We start from the raw sequence: 24043 nt of genomic DNA, 5'->3' as shown, positions 1-24043 counted from the left end.
CTCCTTGAATGAAATTTTGGGACTGAATGCCTTGGAGGGAAAATCAGGTAGTAGCCACTGTGCAGCACAGTGCTTTGGGATCAGGAAGAACCACTAGGAACAAAGGTGCTTTCTGCCCTGCCCTGCTCTCTTCTCTTTTCAACACTGCAATTTTAGCATTGCCTTCATTGGCATTATCCATTTGATCTGAGGACAAAGTCATGTGGAGTGGCCTGCGTACTAGTAAAGAGAAGCAACAATGAGAGAGCCCACTTTGCATTTTTTTCATTAAGGTCAATAAAAAAGAAGGGTGGGGAGAAGGAAGAACAAAGAACTGCCCAGGAATGCCGTGCATCCATTGTGTGCTTGGATTATTAGCCACTGATGGGGAAGGCAAAGGGTTTTCTTGCTCCCATCTGCTCTGCTCTCTTCACCCACTGCAAATGATTATAGATCCACACTTGTTTACCATGTTCAGACTTCAGGAAGCAGTAGACTGTAACTAATCAAAATCAGCAATCCTGGATTCCCAAACTTCAAAGACTCAAATAAGAGAATAGATGGCCCCCATATTCCCATCCCAGTTAGCTGACTGTGGTTTCACAGAACAAAAGCCACCCTAATTTTCAAAATGTCATTAAGGAAGCTTTAATAATATAAATAGGGGGTGTGCGTTGACTCGGTTTAGGAGCCAAATAACCTTGTGAGTTGGGATGATTTTGCGGTATTATTAATTCTGTATTTCTGTTTTATAGCTCTATATTTACCTATATCGCTGTGGTTTTCCCGTCCATGGGTTTTTTTGCAAGAAATAAGGCTGTCCAAAATGTTGCACACAGAGCACTTAAGAGCTCTGAGTGGGTTTTGTTGTTGTTGAAGCACAGAAATGGGGGGGGGTGTCTTTTTAAAAAAGATGAAATCTTAATTTAACTTAATTTTTTAAAGTCCTATATTGATCAGCTTTAACAACAACAAACCTCAGAGCTCTTGGTAACGCCAAAGTTGCACACCTCCTGCATATTCCTACATTGCAGGGGTTGGACTAGATGACTCTCAAGATTCCTTCCAACTTCTATGTTTCTTCAGAACTCCACAGGCAACATTCTAGATAGCCTCATGATGCAAGGCCTGTCTAAGATCTATCAGAGGACACAAACTAACCCAGGATAAGAAATGCAGGAATGATGTGGCAATTTTCTTTATTAAAAAAAATTATTTTAAGGTAAGGGAAGAGACAACCCTCCACTTCCCCAACCCCAGAGATTATGAAGGAAAGTGAATCCCTTTTATTTTCCCCATAAATTGTCTGTAATTTGACAGACTTAATCCACTCTGGAGGGGTTCCTGCGCCTTGTTTTATACAGAGTAGAAAACAATTACAGATCAAAGTGGAGAGTACACAGGGCAGCTCAGAAACGGTGGATTTTAAAAAGCAATGCACCAATATGGGTGCATGCAAAGTCAATCTTGCAGCATGGGCATCTCTCTAATAATAATGATCTAATTTGTCAAACTAAACAAACAATCTCACAAGCATTTTCAGGGAAAGGGTTCATGCTAGCACAGAATCATAGACTTGGGAGAGGCATCAATGTTATCTCGTCCACCCCCCACCAATGCAGGAAATCCACTGTTGCAGCAACCCTGATAGTGATAGGTGGTCAAGCAGCCTCTGCTTAAAAACTTCCAATGAACGAGAGTTCACCACCTTCCAAAGCAGTCTGTTAAGTAGCTTATAGCACCAGGAAGTTCTTCCTAGTGTTTCATTCTTATCTTCTTGTTCTCTTTTTCTTTTTGTAGCTGGAACCCATTGCTTCAAGTCCCATGTTCTGGAGTAGCAAATTTGCTCTTATTATCTATGCAATAGCCCTCCAAATATTTGAAGGTGGCTATCATGTTGCTTCTTAATCATCTGTTCTCCTGGCTAAACATAACACAGCTCCTCTAACCTTTCCTCATGAGACTTGGTTTCCAGGCTCTTCACTATCTTCGTCACTGTCCTCTGGAGATGGTCCAGCTTGTCAATATCCTTCTTAAGCTGTGGTGCCCAGTACTCTAGGTGAGGTCTGGCCAAAACAGAAATAGAGCGCTACCATTACTTCCTGCAATCCGGACACTATACTCCTGTTGATGCGGTCTAGAATTGCATTAGCCTTTTTAGCTGCCACATCACACTGCTGAGATTGTTTAGCTTGTCTTCTATTCACCACCCAATCCTTTTCGCATATACTGTTGTCAAGCTAGGTGTCACTCATCTTGTATTTATGCATACATGTGATCTTTTTCTTCCGAAATACAGAACAACATGTATCTCTGTTGAAAATCATTTTGTTAGCTTTGGCTCAGATTCTCCATCCTGTTAAGATCATTTTGAACCAGTTTTTGTCTTCTAAGGTGCTGACTACCCCACTCACTTTGTTGCTGTCTGTATATATAATGAGGATCTCCTATAATCCTTTGTCTAAGTAATTTATAAAGATGTCTAACAGCAGCAGGCCTAGAAGGTGGGCCAGTCTGCCTATGAGGCGAGGTGAGGCAGTTGACTCAGGCGGCAGATCTGGCTTGAGGAGGGTGACTCCTCTATTGCTGTGCCTACCCACTCTTCTCTGGTCTCCTTTTATCTCCCCCCGGCCTTCGGGAGGGGCAGCAGCTGGGGGCTGCGGAAAAGTAGGAGGGGGGAATTTTCTGTGTTACCTGAAGCAGCAAAACATCCTGGGTCAGGAGAGAGCCCCATGGCAGCTGCCTGTCACTTCCCTTCAAGTTGACAGGAAGCCACTGATGCACACTCTTTGGGTATGGTCTCTCAGCCAGCTTCAAATCTTCTCACCCAAAGTAACATCCTCCTGGTCTGAGGGTGCTCCTCATCCAGCTCTCTTACCAGAGATTCATGTGGCCTCAGTAGCAGGGATTGCCTTTTACCAGCTTCAGCTGATCAGACAACTATTGTTTCTGGACCAGGAGAGGTATCTGACCACTGTTGTCCTTGCACTGGTTACCTCCAGGTTAGGTTATTGCAATGTACGCTACGTGGGGATGCCCTTGCAGTTGGCCCAGAAGCTGCAGCTAGTGCAAAATACAGTGGCTTGACTAATCACTGGGGCAGACTCTTGCCACAGTGTTATGCCGCTACAAAAATAATTTCACTGGTGGCTAATGAACTACCAAGCTAAGTTCAAAGTGCTGTTACTGGTGTACAAACTTCTTTACTGCTTGAGACTAGGAAACCTAAAATACGGTCTCACGACATATATATCCAATCGATCACTGCGCTCTGAGGGAAATGGCAGATACCATCTCATTAGGAAGTCCATCCCATAAGATGTAAGAATTTCTATTGTCTTCTCAGCACCTGTTGAATAGCTTCCTTTTTCATCAGGCCTTTTAAGTGGAGATCTTTATCATAGACCGTATCTGTGCTGGGTTTGTAATAATTGTTTCTATATGTGGTCTTGGTTTTAATGTTTTTTACACATGTGGAATTGTTTAAAATTGTTCTTAAGGTTGGTGTTTTACTGTGAAATCAATCTGATATATTTTATGGGAAACAATTCATAAATGGAATGAGCTAAATTAACAAAATACTGTGTTCAGTGGGCTTTGCCCCCTTGGTAAGTGTGCTTAGGGCTGCAATGTGTGAGAGCAAAATGTTGGACTAACTGGGACTTTGCCCTGATCCATCAGGGCTTAATGGTATGTTCTCCTTATGGTTTAATGTTACTGGCCATTGTCACTGCACATTATCTATCATGTCAGCTGCACGTTATGTGACCAAAAAAATCACTAATTTTGTTCGCTCTTAATTCGATCAGGTGCTCTCTTGTTCTATATTTGTGTAGAACAGTGAGCAGCTGTTCCCTGATAGAGATTTCAAGAGCTTTTGTGGTTTCATATACCTCTATCATATTTCCAGTTAACTACCTCTTTTTTTTTCAAGCTGAAGAGCAGTAGTATTTTTAACATTTTGTACAAAAATACTCCATCTACGCCACATGATCACATTTTTGTGTTACTCAGTGCCATTCTCAGTCCTCCTAAAATGAAACGACCAAAACTATCCAGTTGATGAAATACACTGAATAGATAATCACATTCTTTTCTGTCTTTGACCTTAGCAGCCTTTGACATTCTATTTAATGGTTTGAGGGTTCTTTTACATTTCTGGTTACATATTAGAATTCTCATTGTTTCCTTCCATTGAGAAATAGGGAAATGCTGATTTGCTGTCAATTCCCATTTTTGAGACTGGTTATACTCCTTCTTATGGAAGGCAGGGTCTCCTTTGGATTATAACATTGGCCATGCTGGCTGGAGCAGATAGGAACTGGAGTCCAAAGGTTCCCCAGTGCTGCTGTAGAACAAATAATTTACCATTGCCATGAACGAAGTATCAAAATGATGCTGATAAGAAGAGGAAAATGTCAAGGAAGATTATAAAATTTATTCGATGGAGGCTGTCTTAACAACTTAATGTAAAAATGTAAAGAGGATGACCCAATATATATGGGATTACCCAATCCCATACATAAAACAGGAATTAAAAGAGTAGAATGGGAAATCGTTTTTTTAAAATCTATTAACCGCCCTGAGATCTTGTGATGCAGGACATGATGTCAAACAAACAAACAAACAAACAAACAAACAAACATGGACATTAATTAATATTTGAGTGCCCTTAATTCAGAATAATTTCTGTATATTACTACTAAAGATAAAGGACTCCTGGATGGTTAAGTCCAGTCCAAGACAACTCTCATCTTGCTTCAGGTTGAGGGAGTTAGCATTTGTCCACAGACAGCTTTCCAGGTCATGTAGCGAGCATGACTAAACCGCTTCTGGCGCAACGGAACACCATGACGGAAACTAGAGTGTACGGAAGCGCCGTTTAACTTCCTGTCACAGCAGTACCTATTTATCTACTTGCACTGGTATGCTTTCAAACTGCTAGGCTGGCAGAAGCTGGGACAAAGCAACGGGAGCTCACCCCATCATGGGGATTCAAATCACCGACCTTCTGATTGGCAAGCCCAAGAGGCTCAGTGGTTAAGAGCGCCACCCGCTCCCTACATATTGCTACTATGTTATGGCAGCATAGCACAATAGGGACAGTTGTTTTTTCTAGTTTATACAGCATCAAATTTCTGGCCTAACTAGAATTTTTACATCACAGGGGGTTTTTTGTTTATTTTTTAAAAACAACAACCAAAACTTCCCAAGTTTTTTTGGATGTGAAGAAGGAAGGAATATGTGACGCCATGGGGAGCTTCACTTCTTTAGCCAGGCAGGAAAGAATTTACAGCCTCTGCATCCAGCCCCGCACATTCAGCCTGCAAGGAGACACTGTGTGTGCACAGCACATAATATACGCCCACCCACACATCTGTTCTTTTTTCGTTTTAGTTTCCATATGGGTTCTCTGCGTGTCTGCCTCTGGCAGACTCTAAAGTCATAGAAGTAGAGTAATAGCAGACTTGCAGAAAATGTTTCTTTTTTCTGCAGGAGAAGCAGGAAGGAGAGGCTGCAATGAAACAAGGGGAAAAGTATATAGAAATGGGTATGGCAGGCTGATGTTTTCTTGAAAGTAAGCCCCTCTGAACTAATGCACAGGGTGCATAGGTTACTATCTTAAACTTGCCACCTACATGCTGTTTAAGAAGTTGTACGTGACAAGGTTCCTGGTGTCAGAAAAGCCACAGAAATTTGGAAGTTCTTGGGTGATATTCGACTAAATTCTACTCAGAGTAGGTCCATGGAAAAGAACAGACAGATCTTGTCATGTTCACTAATTTAATTGGGTTTACTCTAAGTAAAACTTAATTGAATACCGTGCACATATATTTAAACGATTAGCTTAAGGCAGTGTTTTGCTTTCTCTTTTGGACAAAACAGGCCTGAGGATTCCAAAGCGGCTACATTATTTCCAAAGCCATTTGGTTTTGAAGAAACCTCACAAATACCTCTTAGGTGGTGGATGTTCTCTGGTGCAGCAGACATTTGCTTGCCTGGAGATTTTAGAGTGATTTAACATCCTTTCCTTCTGTGTCTTTTGAGAAAAGAAAAAAAAAGAAGAAGCACGGGATAGTTTTCAATTGGGAACTGAACCCATGTTCTCCTCTTTCAGTCCTTACTAGTGATATCCTTTCAGGCAAAGTATTTAAGTTATGGGAAGAAGATACTGCGCCACTGGCATCTTGTGGCCAAAGATGAATCCTTGAGGGTTAAGTCAGGGGATTTTTTTTTTAATACAGCCAAAATGTCACAGCATTTATCCTTTTCAGATATTGGTGTGTCTTTTGCCTTTAGATTTGCTGCCCTTCGGAAGGAATCAGTGCTCCCCCCCCCAAAAAAAAAATGTTTAAGAGTACTCTCATTTTGACTCAAGAAAACCACCATTTTATAGTTCAATGCAGGAAAAATAAATACAGTAAATGGACAAAAGTATAAAGATTCACAAAATGTTTAGGGGTATGCGTACCCCTGCATACCCCCCAGAAAAAAGCACTGGATGGAATTAACTGGGTTTTTTAATTGGCTAATAAAAACTAGTTCATTTTCTTCATGTTTTCTAAACAAAGAAAACACAGTGAAGCAGCATGTTCATCCTAATTCAGTTTAAACCAGAGTACTATGATTTAAGTCTCATGGGGATCCCCGTGGAAATTCCTTAGGGAATTCTAGATATTGGCATTGGAAAGTCATAATAAAATTGGACATTGTTTATGAATTAAGATACAGTACAATTTTCATTTTCAGTTAAACCAAAAGCAGACTTTATGTGCATGCATCCTACATATTGCAATAATAGCTGAGGTAAAGGTAAAGAGACCCGTGACCGTTAGGGCCAGTCGCGGACGACTCTGGGCTTGTGGCACTCATCTCACTTTACTGGCCGAGGGAGCCGGCGTACAGCTTCCGGGTCATGTGGCCAGCATGACTAAGCCGCTTCTGGCGAAACCAGAGCAGCGCAGGGAAATGCCGTTTACCTTCCCGCTGGAGCAGTACCTATTTATCTACTTGCACTTTCACGTGCTTTCGAACTGCTAGGTTGGCAGGAGCAGGAACCGAGCAACAGGAGCTCACCCAGTCGCGGGGCTCCGAACCGCCGACCTTCTGATTGGCAAGCCCTAGGCTCTGTGGTTTAGACCACAGCGCCACCCGCATCCCAATAGTGGCTGAACTTGTTTAACAAAACAGGTTCATAGCAATGCAATATCTTGTTTTTCCTGCTTTCCTCCCTTGGGCTGTGCTCCAAAGATCTCTTTCTTAGAGCTGGGCTTAGTTTAAAATCAATATGACATTATCTAATAAATGTGTGCAGCGTGAAATATAATGTGGATGTAGATGAAGGGGAAACTAAAGCAAATGGAAAGCACAAATGGAGCCTGCAACAAAATGTTACAGTGTGGACTGTTCAAATTCCCAGCCAGCCGCCCCATCTTCCATGACACTCCATTGCCTCCTTCCAACAGTCAGTCAACATTCTGTGCCCACTGAGCGTTCTCAGTCTTCAGTGGGCTGTTTGGGGAAACCTGCCCTTTTTGTACTTCTGCAAAGTTTAGGGTTACTCCTGGGTTACCCCAGGCTTGCTGAAGCCTCCTTCTTAAGTGCATGGATATGTTAAGTGCATGGATATGTTCACTATTAGTGTACATTAGATTGTACATTTATTCGGTTTTCTATAACGAATGAAGCAGTCAGAGCAGCAGTAGCAGCCAGGGCGACAGAGAAGTCAACATCCCCATAGAATTCCATAAGATCTCCCCTCTATCATTGGGAAGTGTGAGGAGTTACAGTCTGTCCAGTTGCCCACATGAAGCAATGCACCATTCTCCCACCAACTAACTGGTAATACCTGATAGAGATAGGGGAGAAATTAGATTTTGTTTGCACCTTAGTGAGAAAGGACCTAATTTGCACTTCTCAAACCTTGGCCTTGGCCTACTCAAGAAGTCAACTGGTTGAATCCAGACTAATAGCGCACTCCTAATCATGTCTACTCAGAAGCAAGTCCTATTGAATGGGGATTACTCCTAGGTAAGTGGCTAAGATTGTAGTCATGCTTAGTGTAGATTCATCAGAATCAATGGGACTTAACTTAATCATGACTAACATAACCCACACTGATTTTAATGGATCTAAACGTGGATCCAACCCATGATTTACAGCCAAATCTAAAAGGCACCTGCATACTTTTCCAAACCAAATTCAATGGGAGTGCCTGGTAACAAGGAAATATGCTAAACTCACACAAAAAAGGAAGCAGAAACCCTTCTTCATTTCCAGTAGCAAAGCATATTTTGAAAACAAATTGGTATTGTGAATAATGCAAATATTTTTTCCACACATTATTTCTATAAATATAAAAACTGCCAATTATTTTTATACATAGCCAATCCGGCATCTTTGTATTCCTCATCATTAATTCATTAATATTAAATCACCAAAAGAAAATGGTTCCCTTGATGTCATTACTTGTAATTAATTATGCATGTTATGAAACCAAACATTCACCACACATCATGAAGAATTTTAAAAATGTTATAAAGCTTGGGAAAAGAGAGAAAATGTTATTTTTCCCAAACAGGGAAAAATAATAACGTACATGTTGCATTTATAAACATTTTATGAATAGAAATACAACAGTAAAATACTATATTGCTAATAAAACACTGAGCACAAAAGGCATAATTAGTAAATGATGATTAGAACTGTAAAAATAAATTTTACAGATGCACAGTCATTTGAATTAACCGCCAAGCCTGCAGCATATAGCTTGTTCTGGGAAACAATCCACAAAACAAATTCTATTTAAGCAAATTTCTTGTCTTTTTAAGTGGTTTCTAATTTCAGTCAATCAACTAAGTAAACATACCCTCCAACATTTTCCGATGAAAATAGGCACGTCCTATTCCATAATAATAATAATAATAATACCATTATTATTTATATTATGCGGCTTAGTCATGCTGGCCACATGACCCGGAAGCTGTACGCCGGCTCCTTTGGCCAATAAAGCAAGATGAGCGCCGCAACCCCAGATTCGGCCACGACTGGACCTAATGGTCAGGGGTCCCTTTACCTTTTTCAACTGGGTTACCCCAGCCACACTGGGCGAATTCCAACATACATGAAAGCCGGTTGCCAGATTACCAAATAGGCAGTCGGCACCAGCCTACGGGTCCTATGTCTTTTAGGAGCCCTGCAACAACAGATCAAAATAATATTGATTTGATCTTGAAAGGAAAGTACAAAAATGTATTAGAAGATCATTTGCAAGGAGCACCCTGAGATTTCGACGGCCTACAGGCCTCCACAGGGTTTAACCAGGTGCTGATAAAAGCATAATAAATCATTAAACTTTTTTTTTTAATTCCCTATACAGGGCTGCCTTCATAACTCCAACATTTCTCCAATGAAAATAGGGACGTCCTAAGGAAAAGCGTGACATTCTGGGATCAAATCAGAAACCAGGGCAGCTTCTGTAAATCTGGGACTGTCTCTGGAAACTAGGGACACTTGGAAGGTCTGAGTAAATGACTAATGAAATCTTTGCAGAAGAGATAATTTTAGAAACAAAGTGGAGTATTTACTTGTTATATCACTAATGTTGTTGTTTAGTCATTTAGTCGTGTCCGACTCTTTGTGACCCCATGGACCAGAGCACGCCAGGCACTCCTGTCTTCCACTGCTTCCCGCAGTTTGGTCAGACTCATGTTTGTAGCTTCGAGAACACTGTCCAACCATCTCATCCTCTGTCGTCCCCCTCTCCTTGTGCCCTCAGTCTTTCCCAACATCAGGGTCTTTTCCAGGGAGTCTTCTCTTCTCATGAGGTGGCCAAAGTATTGGAGCCTCAGCTTCAGGATCTGTCCTTCCAGTGAGCACTCAGGGCTAATTTCCTTAAGAATGGATGCATTTGATCTTCTTGCAGTCCATGGGACTCTCAAGAGTCTCCTCCAGCACCATAATTCAAAAGCATCAATTCTTCAGCGATCAGCCTTCTTTACAGTCCAGCTCTCACTTCCATACATCACTACCAGGAAAACGATGGCTTTTACTATACGGACCTTTGTTGGCAAGGTGATGTCTCTGCTTTTTAAGTCGCTGTCTAGGTTTGCCATCGCCTTTCTCCCAAGGAGAAGGCGTCTTTTTATTTCGTGACTGCTGTCACCATCTGCAGTGATCATGGAGCCCAAGAAAGTAAAATCTCTCACTGATTCCATTTCTTCCCCTTCTATTTGCCAGGAGGTGATGGGTCCAGTGGCCATGATCTTCTTTTTTTGATGTTAAGCTTCAGACCATATTTTGCGCTCTCCTCTTTCACCCTCATTAAAAGGTTATTTAATTCTTCCTCACTTTCTGCCATCAAGGTTGTGTCATCTGCATATCTGAGGTTGTTGATATTTCTTCCGGCGATCTTAATTCCGGCTTGGGATTCATCCAGCCCAGCCTTTCACATGATGAATTCTGCATATAAGTTAAATAAGCAGGGGGACAATATACAGCCTTGCCGTACTCCTTTCCCAATTTTGAACCAGTCAGTTGTTCCATATCCAGTTCTAACTGTAGCTTCTTGTCCCACATAGCGATTTCTCAGGAGACAGATGAGGTGATCAGGCACTCCCACTTCTTTAAGAACTTGCCATAGTTTGCTGTGGTCGACACAGTCAAAGGCTTTTGCATAGTCAATGAAGCAGAAGTAGATGTCTTTCTGGAACTCTCTAGCTTTCTCCATAATCTAGCGCATGTTTGCAATTTGGTCTCTGGTTCCGCTGCCCCTTCGAAATCCAGCTTGCACTTCTGGGAGTTCTCGGTCCACATACTGCTTAAGCCTGCCTTGTAGAATTTTAAGCATAACCTTGCTAGCGTGTGAAATGAGTGCAATTGTGCGGTAGTTGGAGCATTCTTTGGCACTGCCCTTCTTTGGGATTGGGATGTAGACTGATCTTCTCCAATCCTCTGGCCACTGCTGAGTTTTCCAAATTTGCTGGCATATTGAGTGTAGCACCATAACAGCATCATCATTTAAAATTTTAAATAGTTCAGCTGGAATATCATCACTTCCACTGGCCTTGTTATTAGCAGTGCTTTCTAAGGCCCATTTGACTTCACTCTCCAAGATGTCTGGCTCAAGGTCAGCAACCACACTACCTGGGGTGTACGAAACATCCATATCTTTCTGGTATAATTCCTCTGTGTATTCTTGCCACCTCTTCTTGATGTCTTCTGCTTCTGTTAGGCCCTTTCCACTTTTGTCTTTTATTATGGTAATCTTTGTACGAAATGTTCCTTTCATATCTCCAATTTTCTTGAACAGATCTCTGATTTTTCCCATTCTATTGTTTTCCTCTATTTCTTTGCATTGCTTGTTGAAGAGGGCCTTCTTGTCTCTCCTTGCTATTTTTTGGAACTCTGCATTCAATTTCCTGTATCTTTCACTATCTCCCTCGCATTTTGCTTGCCTTCTCTCCCCCGCTATTTGTAAGGCCTCATTGGACAGCCACTTTGCTTTCTTGCATTTCCTTTTCATTGGGATGGTTTTAGTTCCTGCCTCTTGTAATGTTACGAGCCTCCATCCATAGTTCTTCAGGCACTCTGTCCACCAAATCTAAATCCTTAAACCTGTTCCTCACTTCCACTGTGTATTCATAAGGGATTTGGCTTAGATTGTATCTTACCAGCCCAGTGGTTTTTCCTACTTTCTTCAGTTTAAGCTTGAATTTTGCTATAAGAAGCTGATGATCTGAGCCACAGTCAGCTCCAGGTCTTGTTTTTGCTGACTGTATAGAGCTTCTCCATCTTTGGCTGCAGAGAATATAATCAATCTGATTCCGATGCTGCCCATCTGGTGATGTCCATGTGTAGAGTCATCTCTTGCGTTGTTGAAAAAGCGTGTTTGTGATGTCCAGCTTGTTCTCTTGGCAGAACTCTATTAGCCTTTGTCCTGCTTCGTTTTGAACTCCAAGGCCAAACTTGCCAGTTGTTCCTTTTATCTCTTGACTCCCTACTTTAGCATTCCAATCCCCTATAATGAGAAGAACATCCTTCTTTGGTGTCATTTCTATAAGGTGTTGTAAGTCTTCATAGAATTGGTCAATTTCCGTTTCTTCAGCACCAGTGGTTGGTGCATAAACTTGGATTACTGTGATGTTAAAAGGTCTGCCTTGAATTCGTATCAAGATCATTCTATCATTTTTGAGATTGCATCCCAGTACAGCCTTTGCCACTCTTTTGTTGACTATGAGGGCCACTCCATTTCTTTTACAGGATTCTTGCCCACAGTAGTAGATGTGATGGTCATCCAAACTGAATTCGCCCATTCCCGTCCATTTTAGTTCACTGATGCCCAGGATGTCAATATTTATTCTTGCCATCTCATTTTTGACCACATCCAACTTACCAAGGTTCATGGTTCTTACATTCCAGGTTCCTATGCAATATTTTTTTTTACAGCATTGGACTTTCCTTTCACTTCCAGGCATATCTGCAACTGAGCGTCCTTTCGGCTTTGGCCCAGCCGCTTCATCAGCTCTGAATCTACTTGTACTTGTCCTCCGCTCTTCCTCAGTAGCATGTTGGACGCCTTCCGACCTAAGGGGCTCATCTTCCAGCATCATAACTTTTATATGCCTGTTGTCTTTGTCCATGGAGTTTTCTTGGCAGGGATACTGGAGTGGCTTGCCGGTTCCTGCTCCAGGTGGATCACATTTGGTCAAAACTCTCCACTACGACCTGTCCCTGCATGGCATAGCTCATAGCTTCTCTGAGTTATTCAAGCCCCTTCGCCACGGCAAGGCAGTGATCGATAAACAACTACCTGACATTCAGGAGACATCTTAAGGCAGCCCTGTTCAGGGAAGTTTTTAACGTGTGATATTTTACTGTATTTTTGGTTTTTATGGAAGCCGCCCAGAGTGGCTGGGGAGGCCCAGCCAGATGGGCGGGGTATAAATAATAAATTATTATTATTATTATTATTATTATTATTATTATTATTATTATCATCATCATCATCATCCATGAAAGGGATATCACCAATAAAATAACCTAAAATCGGTTGTTTTCAATGGTTGTAAAAGTGGAAAACAGTTTTCACAATGGATCTTCCTCTCAAATGTGGCTAGCTTCCTTTTTCTGAGAAAAAGCCAAAATGGTCCCCCTCTCCACTTCCAAGCTTGTGTCTTTGGTTTGCTTGTCTGGCTTCATCTTCTCACTTGCAAGACACTTGCATGCCTGATCCTAGTTCAGGGCTATCCACACCATAGTAAGAGTTACATTTATTTCATCTTCAAACAATAGATTCCACGCAGAGGACTGTAATATATTATGCATTTATTTAATTGCTTCACTTGCTGCAGGTACTGTATAGTTTGGCTTACCCAGTTATCTAAACCTGGACTCATGGTTTGCCTCCTCCAGCCAAAACCACAAGCTGGAAACCCAAGAGGAAATCTTGTTCACAGATTGTGGTTTCCCTGGAGTGACAATAATTTAGCTTAGTGTTACATGCAAACTAGCTGATGGTGAAATACTGGTAGTGAACAGCAACCCACAGAGCAGTGAGAAATGCTAAGTGTGAGCTTTATTAGAAAACTACGGTACAGTGGTACCTCGGGTTAAGTACTTAATTCGTTCCGGAGGTCTGTTCTAAACCTGAAACTGTTCTTAACCTGAGGCACCACCTTAGCTAATGGGGCCTCCTGCTGCTGCCGTGCCGCCAGAGCACAATTTCTGTTCTCATCCTGAAGCAAAGTTCTTAACCCGAGGTACTATTTCTGGGTCAGCTGAGTCTGTAACCTGAAGTGTATGTAACCTGGAGCATATGTAACCCGAGGTACCACTGTACTTGTTACTACCTGAGAGGCTATTTAAAACCATACCCCCCCAAAAAAAAGCTTATCTGATGATAAGAATAAATAAAGAAGGCATTAATGTGATTAAGCTTAATTTGGAAATGCAACTCACACTCTTAAGGAAATCTGGGTATGGGTTCATCACAAGTTATAACCTAGATCCAGTTATTCTGGGCTGGCTACGCTGATCACTTCCAGGATTTTAGACTCCTCAAGCAGCTGTTTTCCTTTCAAGTGATTCGCCTGTAAACATTCATCATGACAGAAAAAGACACAAAGTCCCCAACAAGGCTGATCTGAAGAAGTATGGAATTAGTTCATTTGTCATTCCTGATTGCATGCTTGTTACAGCATGCAAAAGAACCCCCTATTTGTAGGATCTGGCCTCTATCCAGCCCCATTAGGCATTCTGAAGCCCATTGATTTAAGAGGGCTTAAGTGCTCCTGTGTGCAATGGTGGCCTCTGAGTTTACGCTTTAATCGTAATGGGGTTGTTACTACTTCCTTGTTTTGAGTAGCAGCAAGATTAAGAGCCTATGGAGATGATGTTTGTTTAATATCGGTTTACCTCTCACGACTTCTGCCTACTAATTCTAAGAATTGTACTTTTGAGCATGTTCAAAATTCTGTTACAATGCCACCAGTCTCAAGGTTTCTTTGCACAGAGAGAATTATTATTAAACTAGTTTAAGTCCATGATGTGGGTGTGTCCATAAGTGTGAAGGCTGTCAGCTGATATTGCTGATTAAATAAAATAATTATCTCTGTCTGCAAGTCTGAGCAATGATATACTTATGCTGCTACTAATGAACATACGAATTTCTGTCAAAACCTGATTTGAGTTCTCTTCCAAAGTTGCGTGTACACTGAATCAATGACTTAATAAAATTAAAGAAGTTGAGGCGATTTTACATAGTCCTAATTCTAATCACACCAAAAGTGGACCCAAACAATCATGCTTACCTCTAAGGTGACATGTGATACATGGGACTGTAAGAGTATATTAGTATACAAGTTCCTGGACTCCTCAAAATAGCCAGTAAATAGCCTTACTTGTAGCACAGAAGTACTGTGGGGGTAGACCAGTAGGTCAGTTTACAGCACGTGAACTCAGCAATGTTCAGATTTTCTCAGGCGTAGAGATTTTAATTCCAATGTAATTGAAGACCAAGAATGCCACTGAAATCAATTCTTTCACCCCAGACTAATACCAAAATATAAGATTGTATCACAAGCTGCACTGACTCTTGCCTTCCTCTAAGATAAGGTCTTTCAATTGTTTCAACTTGTAAAAAAGATGTATAGCAGTGGAATGATGTTCAAGCCTCACATAGCTTTAGTCTGGTATGTTTTCTCCTACGAATGACAGAAGAGCACAACTCCTATGCTCTGCCTCAACAGTTGGGGGCAGCAATGTTTTGGAATACCCGTTGCTGGAAACTGCAGAAGATGGTAGTGCTCTCATGCTCAAGTCCTGCATGTGGGTTTCCCACAAACATCTAGTTGGCCAATGTGAGAACAGGATGCTGGGCTAGATGTGCCATTGGCCTGATCCAGCAGGCACTTCTTATGTTTGACAGTAGAAGTGACACCAGCTCATATTTGCCACTTCCCCCCTTGGTGTGCATTGGCAGTTCCCTGCTCACAGTGAGCAAATTATTTATTTCCATTGAAACAGCCTAACGTGTCTGGATATCTGAATAAGTCTCTCTCTCTCTCTCTCTCTCTCTCTCTCTCTCTCTTGCATCCAAAGCAATGCGTTTCGGACTAAAACCCTTTCCATCTGCTTTCAGACCTGGACCCAGCACTGAAACAGCCTTGGATGCCTTTATTTGGGATAGAGTCGAGATGAGTGCTCTACCCTGTTGATTCTTCTTGACCTATTAGTGCCTTTCAGTCTTATTAACCATAATATTCTCCGAATTGGCTGGATAGGATAGGAGTTGGTGGCACTGTACTGTGGTGGTTCCACTTCTTTCTGCAGGGCTGCAACTTGACAGCAGTGTTGGGGGCATGCTGCTCCATCTTGGCAGTAGGCTGTGGAGTTCTGCAAGGCTGTATCTTGGCACCCATGCTATTTAACATCAATATGAAACCACTGGAAGGTGTCATCTGGGGATTTGAAGAGCAGTGTTGCTCATGTGCTGATGACCAGCTTTATCTCCCCATGCCACCTGAATTGGGAAAGGGTATGCAGGTGCTAGACCTGTGTGTAAAGGTAGTGATGAGCTGGATAAGGGCCCATAAACTGAGGTCAAATCCTGAGAAGGCAGAAACTTTGTGGGCAGATAGTTCCTGGGCCCAAGAATCAGGTAGATGGCTCGGTCTCTATAGGGTAACACCCCCACCCCTTCAGGAATAGGTATGTGATCCAAGGATAGTCCTAGACTCCCAGCTTGAGGCTTAGGTAGCTTCAGTGGAAAGGAGTATCTGTGCCTGGCTACAGCTGGCTTGACAGTTACAGCCATTCTTGAACCAGCTTAACCTGGATATAGTTAGTCTACGCTCTCATAGCCTCCTGAATGGAATATTGCAATGTGTTTTACATTGGGGCTGCTCTGAAGACATCATGGAAACTGCAGCTGGTGATTTAGTCTGAGACAGTGAGGTGGGATCATATTACACATATCTAGAAAGGAAGGCACTGGTTGGTGGTGACCTACTGGGCCCAATTCAAGCTGGCAGGACTAGTGTACAAAGCCATGAACATCTTTGTACCGATGTCTATGGCCTGGAAGCCATGACAGGAAATAGGGTCTTCCCAGTTATGACACCCAGGATCTCCAATTCACATCCTATTGACATCAGTCTGTCTTCCACACTATTCTAATTCAGATGAAAACTGAAGATCTATTTAATTCTGTAGACCTCTGGAACATAAAAAGATGGCTCCGCTGATTTAATCTTATCTCTAACTATGTTACTGCTGACCATGTTGGTTAGGATTGTGATGGAAAAGTTGTTTTTTGTGTTTATTTTGCTGCTTGTTGTTAGTCACCCTGGGCTACTGTGTGAGGAAGGGTGTAATATGAATGAATGTTTGTTGATGTTGTTTATTATGTTGCATGTTTGATTCTAATAAAAGGCAACAATCAGCCTCATCAGCTCCAACATAAATTCTATGAATACTGAGTGTTGGCTAAATTTGGTTTTATTTGTGTTCAAGAAGGGAGACAACAGCATAATTGTATTTAAAATTTGTCTGCCTTTACTGAGAAAACAGACCATGTGTGATTCGATACATGTTTAATTCAAGCTCTTTTAGCAATGTAACATAATAGAAGAAAGTAATTTGGTACTGAAATAATATGTTTTGTTCTCTTAGCTACTTTTCTTATTTTCAATGTAAATTTTTAAACCAACAACAGCAAATACTGCAAATGGAAGCCCAAAACAAACTCAACTGATCTAAAATGTCAACATCTAAAGTAATTTTTGTTTTTTCTCATCCCAGCTTTTCCTGCTGTTAGTATTCACTTTAGAACCATTCCGACATTCATTGCCATTCATAAACCGATTGTATGTTGCTCCTTGTTAATGTTTGGTCTGTGGCGTGCTAAGCAAGATACATATTCCATTTCTCATCACATTGCAATTTGTAACCATTGTAGGAGGGGTCATCTATAATTTCCTGCAGTAAGTATGTCATGTGTTTGTTGTTGTTGTTGAACATAGAAACAATCTCTTTAAAAGCAGAACTAACACAAACAGCATCTGTGAGGATGTGGTCACAAGTGATACTCTGGTTCATCAAACCATGCCACTCAAAGAATGCACATACAAGGGTCCTTATGGATAAACAACAGTAGAGGCTGATGGGGAGGGTTTCACTTGGAATAGCTATACACAACTTTATTCCTGTTACTATGGTCCAAGCTAGATGTAGCACACAGTCATGTGTATCTTTTCCACTGACTTCTAAAAACAAAAATAGCCTGGCCAGGTGCTGGTAAATTTAAGAGAAAGAAAATCGGAGAGTGGGGTGGTTGCTTATCACCCACTGACGGCTGCCATTTTTCGATTAAAAAAAAAATCACTATTCTCAAGCACAATACTTAGATCTTACAACAGGTCCTGGGCACTGCTTATTTTTAAATCTAGGACCACCACTTGGTTGATGATAGGCTGATTCAAGCAAAATCATCCACTGTATCTGTGGCTCTTGGATGCTTCCAGGCAGTTGCTATCTTTGGGTGGGATTCAGTGATATATTGGCAAGCCCATGTTGCAGAATTAAAAGCTGGCTGAAGTCAGAACAGTTTGCTGCAATATCATATAACCTCCCCACAAGCAAATTAGGGTGAATGCTCATTAAAGAGATCTCCTGGAAGCAAATGCTATGTCTTTTTCAAGTCTTAACACTTTCGTTTACCAAGCGAGTTCTCTTTCACAGTTACCTGTTCCATCTCAGGATAAAGGTAAAGGTAAAGGTACCCCTGCCCGAACGGGCCAGTCTTGACAGACTCTGGGGTTTGTGCGCCCATCTCACATCTATTGGCCGGGGGCCAGCGCTGTCCGAAGACACTTCCGGGTCACGTGGCCAGCGTGACAACGCTGCTCTGGCGAGCCAGAGCCGCACACGGAATGCCGTTTACCTTCCCGCTGGTAAGCGGTACCTATTTATCTACTTGCCCCCGGGGGTGCTTTCGAACTGCTAGGTGGGCAGGCGCTGGGACCGAGCAGCGGGAGCGCACCCCGCCGCGGGGATTCGAACCGCCGACCTTTCGATCGGCAAGCCCTAGGCGCTGAGGCTTTAGCCCACAGCGCCACCCGCGTCCCACCCATCTCAGGATAGCTGAGGTCAATTATTTCTCCTACTGTTGTTATAACATTCTGTAGGGTTAGTTGCCTCTCCAATTCCTACTTGCCTTTCAAAATCATTATCAGATTGGGGGGAGGCATGCTTTTAAGAAGCTAGAATTGGAGAAGGTTGAGAAGGGCTTCCAGCATTTGAGGAGTGGGAATTAGTATATTGCTTTCTGCTTTTCTCTTCCCTATAATGAATGCACAATGGTAGGTCTTGGGACCACCCATGTTGGAATAATGACTCACTCCCAAGTCTTGTACCCTCTGAAACAGACTTTTGAAGCTGTCTCTTCTTTTCTCCCTGATAGAACTCCCTGTAGTAATCTCTTTCTTTCCTCCTGCTCACCTAGCAGTTTCATATTCAACAGGTAACACACAAACAGGTATAGAGGATGACATCATCTCATACAGATCTCCATCATACCTACAGTAATTTGGCTGACTATCATGGGTGGTAGTCCACCAATAGCATTAAGTCTTGTAGCTCTATGCAAAACATTATAACTACCTATGAGAGCTGATGAAGCAAAAGTGGTTATGAGACCGAGCTATGAAGCAGGGAATCCCTGGTTCAAATCTCACCGCTGCTGTGAACTCACCAGATAACCTCAAATAATCCACACTCTTTTCAGTCTCAGACCCCAATCTCAATCTGCAAAACTGAGATTATAATACTTACTTACCTTACAGGGTTGCTTTGTAAGAATTACAATACAATCTATTTGAAGGACTTTGAATACTCAAAAGTTCTAGTAATTATTACTACAGTGGTACCTCGAGTTACAGACACTTCAGGTTACAAACACTTCAGGTTACAGATTCCGCTAACCCAGAAATAGTACCTCAGGTTAAGAACTTTGCTTCAGGATGAGAACAGAAATTGTGTGGCAGCGGCGTGGCGGCAGCGGGAGGCCCCATTAGCTAAAGTGGTGCTTCAGGTTAAGAACAGTTTCAGGTTAAGAACGGACCTCCAGAACGAATTAAGTTCTTAACCCAAGGTACCACTGTACTAGAAAGAGAGAGAAAATTCATTGGAGTGTTGGCATGGTCACCAAGAAAGGGGGGGGACAAAAACAAACCCCCACCCCTATTTTTGTGTGTTCACTTCTGCATATGTTTTAAAGACTGTCGCAAGGCAAATCTAAAAAAATATACTATAAACACCAACAACTGGGAAACACTTGCCTGCGAGCACTCCAATTGGAGAACAGCCTTTACCAAAGGTGTCATGAGTTTTGAAGACACTCGAACTCAGGATGCAAGGGAGAAACGTGCTAAACGGAAGGCACGCTTGGCAAATCCACAGTGTGATCAACTCCCGCCCGGAAATCAATGCCCCCGCTGTGGAAGGACGTGTGGATCCAGAATTGGCCACCAGAGTCACTTACGGACTCACTGTTAAAACCGTGTTTATGGAAGACAATCTTACTCGGCTACGAGTGATCACCAAAGAGAAGAAGGGAAGAAGAGAGATCATTGCTGGGGCTTTTCTTCTAAATAACACAAGCCCCCTCAAAAAGAAGGGTCCCTGTCCCAAAGAGCTAACAACCTAAATTGCAGATTTCAGCAGTGTGTGAAAGATAAGAAAAGATGTGTGCCGGTAGTTAAAGTGTGGTGCTGATCATGGCAAGGTTGCAGGTTTGATCCCCATATAGGACAGCTGCATATTCCTGCTTTGATGCAGGTTGGACTAGGTGATCCACAGGGTCCCTTCCAACTCTATGATTCTAAATGGGCAGAGGGGAGTCAAAGGTAGCTGATGCTTGTTTGGAGGAAAGGATTATGTTAAAAGCACAGGAGAGGGTGGTGAAGGTGGAGCAGGGTGAGCTTGAAGACAAAATTTATTTAAATATGTGCAGACAGCATGTGTGAAGATCCTGCCCTCCCTTCTCCCTAAGTTTGTGCTGCAGTCATTCCCTTTTTCTCGCTATCCTTTTATCCTCTAGTTAAATCCTTAAAGGCAGTGCTAGAAACTGTCATGAGAACACTCCCAGGGCCCAAGCAAGCACAGTTTAGCATATTCAAGGGAGAATTAGCAGGAAGGCTGAGTGTCACACAGGGTTTTTTTTAATCACAGACAGCTGATATTACAGTGTAAGAACACCCTTGCTTTATATACGATGAGCTTTTTTAAAAAAAAGGCAAATCAAACAGCAGCCATCCACTATTCTCTGCAGCATCGGTGCCATAAATAGGTGCATTCCCATGGTTGGTTGATTTTAAATTTATGATAAAGTATATAAAATTAATGAGATGTGGCTACACTTAACATGCTGGGGGAGCGGAATCTACTCCCCTGCTGTTGTGCTCGTATCATGTACAGTACTTCAGAGTCGGTGCGCTGAAACCAGACACCTCTTTCATTCATGCAGTCAAACCCCAGGCAGTCTTATCTGTGACACAGCTTTAGACAATCCATACCTAACCCTTTTAATATTATTACCAGATTTGCATTGCAACCTCTTAAGCATGTGTTCTCTCGCTCGCTCACTCGCTCGCTCTCTTTTTGCAAAAACTGGTGCCAGAGCTGGGGGCTGTCCTGCCGTACAGTTGTATTCTCTGTGTGTGCTTGCTGAGTGGGAGGGTCACACCGTGTGAGACTAATAAGGACAGAGCTGCGTCCCCTTCTCCCACTCTTTAGAGACTCCAGCAACTCCTCGGCAACTACAGCAGCTTTGTACAGGCATTTGCTGCGCTTCTGGGGAGGGGGAACTTAATCAAAGGTAAGAGCCTCTTGTTTGCGATCAGCTGATTTACACCCAGTATACACTGCAAAGTACCGTGTGCTCTGCTTGGTTGGTTTGCTCTGGTTTTGACAGTGTCACAACTGAGCCCTCTATATAAATGGTATTATAGATTGTGCGCTGGTATATCAATAGCTGTCATTCTGTGCTTGTTACACTGTGCAGTCTGTGTAGCTGTGTGATGGGAAAACAGGTACTTTTTTTCCCTTTTTCTTTTTGCACGGATACGCTGGTTTTAAATGAATGCCCTGTTCCATAAGGCACAGGGAACAGTTTAAAGCACATGCAAGGCTTAACATGTACAAACTGATGCAGTGATAATGAAGCTTGTGGGTATATTTTGTTCAATGTCTATATACCAAAGGAAATAACTGTGAGGGTGTGGGTGCGTTGCTCTGTCTTCTAGGGGCCGTTGCACTAAATTGCGTGTGTATATTGTGAAGGAAAAGAAAGTCATAGTGGGATGCTGAAATTCTAAAGCAGCACAGCTCCCATGAGGAACTATAGTGCTTCTGCTTTTTGCTGGATTCTATTTCTCTCTCTTGCTGTCGGGGATATTTTGTTTCGTAATATTGCTAGAGATCCTGCATTTGGGACCAAGAGAGTGTTGTCCCCTCCTAGGTACACACCTGAGTAAGCAGAATGGTAGAGCATAACCCCCTATAAATGAACCCCTCTTCTCCAAACACACACACACACACACACACACACACACACACACACTGAACAAGGATGCTATTCAATTCCCTATTTAGTCGCATTCTGAGGTGGGATGGTTTCTTTCCATATCTGTACAATTTCCGATTATTTAAATATTATACTGCTGTCATACAGAATCCCATAAGCAACCGGGTCATGCTGTAGCCGAAGTTAACAGCTTTTAAGTCCCATTAATTGGAATGGAAGAGATGTTAGGCACATGCTTAAGTGCCCCACTAAAATGGATGAAACACAGAGGTGCTCTATATTTATTTGCTTTTTTAATTAGCTAAGGGGGGGGAGCATGTTAAAAGTCTTGATTAAGAACCACTTTGTGGGTTCCAAGGTATGGCACTCTCCGTCTCCCCCTTTCTACCACACCGCATAAACTTCTAAAAATGAAATATAAATATTTCCCTGTGCGGGTTCCAGATGTGGTTAAGGGTGGTGCATTCCCTTTGCTGGTGGTGAGGTGCTTGGGTTGGTTCCATTGTGACCGTTACGTGATGTGGTGGAAAACGGATAACAGAATGCCCTCGTGCTTTTGCTTATACCACTGTCACTCATAATGAGCAACGCTAAACTCTGGTCGCATTACACACCACACATTTAAAGCACCTATCCCCTCCAAAGACTTCTGGGAATTGTAGTTTAAGTGTGCTGGGAACTGTAGATCTGTGAGGGGCAAGTACAGTTCCCATACGGCAGTGGTGTCCAAACTTTTTTCAAAGAGGGCCAGATTTGATGAAGTGAAGGGCTGTGAGGGCCAACCATAGTTGTTGACATTTTTTAGGATTGAAGTCGCTCAGCTTTTTTTAGGATTTTACCCCAGGAAATAGACTGCTGCAGGGGCCGGATTAAACCGACTGGCAGGCCCCTGAGACGGATTTTGGACATACCTGCTATAGGGGAAAGTAATATGTTTTAAATATATGAATACACCATGAAATGCATTGCTTATTAAGAGCAAAGTAACTTTTGAAAGCAATAACAATTCCCCCTACCCTCCCATCTTACAGCCTGCCTCACTTTGTTAATCCTCACTACAGATCTGATCCTAGTCCACTGGGGGAACTGTCTTCAGTTCTGAAGTTTTCTCTCAAGAGTGGCTTCTCTTATATTTTAAAATCAGGGTGGCTTTGGGCATGCACTTACATTGAGCCATTGTTTTGCTTGCTTCCCGTCATGCTTAAAGCAAACAAACCTGTGAACTGCATATTTCTAAGGGTGCCTAAATCAATCACTCGGTTGCCAGAATAAGCACACACACCTCACACTTTTCTGACATGGCAAGTTCATGGCTGGAAGCGCCCTGAGTTTGGACCACGTGTGCTCACTTTGTGACATTCAAAGGGCTCTGATGAGAGCATTAGAGGATGCCATTTCCCAATGGAAAAGGTGTTAGGTGTTGTTAATCAGGATGTGAAAGGCTTAAAATAGAAATGCCAAAGCCCCATTAGCCTTTGAAAGCAGGGGAGCAGCCACAATAAGCAGCATTGGCTTCACACTCTGATGTGACTTGCATCTAAGGCTGCCATATTTTTTTTACTAGCCTTGCTCCTGTGCTTCAATCAAAATCCTTTGCTCCTAACAAACATTAGCAGGTAAGGACTTTTCTGATATGAGGATAAATAGAGCCGTCTGGAAAGCTGAACAAATAATAAACAGGCTGTGGCAAAAAGGCCATAACTGTACCTGCTGCCAGCTGAAGAGTTGGAGGAAACTACTGCCTGGGCCCAATCAAGCTGCAATAGCAAAATCAGGCAGTAAAAGCCTGTGGGGGTTAAAGGGGACTGTACCACTTCACAGGCAGCAGGGGAGCGTTGCAATCTTTAGCTGCTTCCTCATGTAAAAATCACCTCCAATTAAGTATATACTACACCAGGCTAGTCTGTTCCCAGAGTTGCTGGCTGTCTCCTTGCTAAAGTTGTTTCCCCCCCCCCAGAGGGAGCAGGTTAAACACAGAAC

The 24043-nt window shown here is 42.4% G+C and overlaps 1 protein-coding gene and 1 long non-coding RNA gene across 5 annotated transcripts in view; one reads left to right on the top strand and one right to left on the bottom strand.

Moving 5' to 3' along the window:
- Positions 1–945: 945 nt before the first annotated feature.
- LOC309529970 lies at positions 946–23809 on the bottom strand. Its single transcript, XR_014218568.1, has 3 exons — positions 23771–23809; positions 5934–6019; positions 946–2045 (listed from the first exon to the last, which is right to left on the bottom strand). It is a non-coding gene; the product is annotated as an uncharacterized lncRNA (long non-coding RNA).
- Positions 21054–24043, top strand: part of COL19A1 (collagen type XIX alpha 1 chain) — a 190163-nt gene continuing 187173 nt past the window's right edge. The window contains exon 1 of one of the 4 annotated variants that reach the window (XM_082218264.1): positions 21054–21355. The gene's annotated coding sequence lies outside the window, so the exon portion shown is untranslated. Of the gene's footprint in view, positions 21356–23627; positions 23680–24043 lie in introns of those variants that run through there. The other 3 variants (XM_082218263.1, XM_082218259.1, XM_082218261.1) reach the window with 3 other exon arrangements.

Source organism: Podarcis vaucheri (genome assembly GCF_965113315.1).
Source record: "Podarcis vaucheri genome assembly, chromosome: 3".
In the NCBI taxonomy this organism is placed as follows: Eukaryota; Metazoa; Chordata; class Lepidosauria; order Squamata; family Lacertidae; genus Podarcis; species Podarcis vaucheri.
The sequence above is the reverse complement of the archived record's forward strand: the minus strand, read 5'-3'. Positions and strand labels throughout refer to the sequence as shown.